We start from the raw sequence: 1,601 nt of genomic DNA on the forward strand, positions 1-1,601 counted from the left end.
AAAAAAAAAAAAAAAAAAAAAAATCCTCAGCATAGAGCACTAAGACAATAGGACACGGGATAAAGACAAAAATGAGAAAGCATAATCCCACCACATAATCACAATTAATTTTTTTGTTTTGTTTTGTTTTTGAGTTGGAGTGTCACTCTGTCGCCCAGACTGGAAAGCAGTGGCACGCTCATGGCCACCGCAGCCTCGACCTGACGGGCTCCGGCGATCCTTCCCCCTCAGCCTTCCAAGTAGCCGGAACTACAGGTGCCTGCTACCACGCCTGGCTAATTTTTGATTTGTTGTAGAGACGAGGTCTCGCCAAGTTGCCTGGGCAGGTCTCGAACCCGCGGACTCAGGTGATTCACTCGCCTTGACCTCCCAAATTGCTGGGATGACAGGCTGAGCCACCGAACCCGGCACAATTAACATCTTGATCATCTTTTTTTCCCTCTGTGTGTGAGAGAGAACAGGAGAGAAAATACATTTAAACATGCATTTGCAAATCCCTGTATTAAAAAGTCCACCAGAATTCCATTTTAGCGGCTGTAAAATATTCCGTCACGAACCCAAGCCACCATTTAATCATTGGAGACTCAGGAAATTCCATTTTTTCCTATTAGAAACCATGCCCCGAGAAACAACCTCATACACTCATGTGGATGTGCATACAACCTCGTACACACATGGCCACTGGTCAAGGTTGACTTCCAGACACACAGTGTCCGAGTCACTGGTGTGAGCACCACGTGGTTTCCGGGGCACAGGGCAGACTCCCCCAGAAGAGCCTCCTGACCCCACCACTGTGCCAGATTGCACATGAGGCCAGAAGATTTGCATTCGGGGGTCAGAACGTCCTGCTTCTGTGTTGAACGGCTCCCTGCTGCTCACCCTCCAGGGGTGCCCTTCCTCGCTCCAGCCCAAAAGACCCTCGTCCAGGCTCCCAGGCCGTTCCTACGGTCAGGGAAGGTGCTGGAGATGTTAAATCTCTCCTTCAGTCACTCAACTATGCTGGTGGAGCGAATGATTGCATCCCCACTTTACAGATTGTTACGGCCTCATCCAACACACCGGCGGCTCTTCCCCTGAGGCTCATTAAAAGACGAGAGGCCGAGACAGGGAGAAAAGGGAGCGTTTCATTTCTACACCAGATTATAGGGAGACAGGTCACATCCCTACCCAAAAAACCCACTCAAAGCAACACGGATTCATTCCTTCTATCTAAGTGCAGTTTTAGCATGACTCAAGACCTAACATTTTTGGACACATGACCACTGACGTGACACAAAGTCCCGCAGTCATGCTGACATCTTAGATAATATTTTTGGAATTTTACAGAGTGTTTCTTTACAGTGTGTCAGAGGAAGGAGCAGACAATTGCAGCATTTGGAAGAAAAGGAAAGTCACGACATTTAAAGGAGAGATCTACATTGTTTAAAAATACAATTGTAACAATGTCTCATTCCCAGAGTTCTGGCCTATCATGGTCGGATGTCCTTGTATTCATGGAGTGCAGGTGGGCAGTGCCCATACCAGGCTTCCAGACTGCTCTCCTAATTGTTAGGGAGTCTGGTTTGCTGGCTGTTTACCAGTCAGTCAGCCTAGCAGAGGAA

The 1,601-nt window shown here is 48.0% G+C and overlaps 1 protein-coding gene across 1 annotated transcript in view; it reads right to left on the minus strand.

The window, feature by feature from the left end:
• CUNH14orf132 (chromosome unknown C14orf132 homolog) overlaps nt 1-1,601 on the minus strand; it is a 22,647-nt gene that overhangs the window by 1,533 nt on the left and 19,513 nt on the right. The gene's annotated exons all lie outside the window — the stretch shown is intronic.

This window comes from Carlito syrichta, unplaced genomic scaffold (assembly GCF_000164805.1).
Source record: "Carlito syrichta isolate Samal-C Ts95f unplaced genomic scaffold, Tarsius_syrichta-2.0.1 Scaffold303796, whole genome shotgun sequence".
Classification (NCBI taxonomy): domain Eukaryota; kingdom Metazoa; phylum Chordata; class Mammalia; order Primates; family Tarsiidae; genus Carlito; species Carlito syrichta.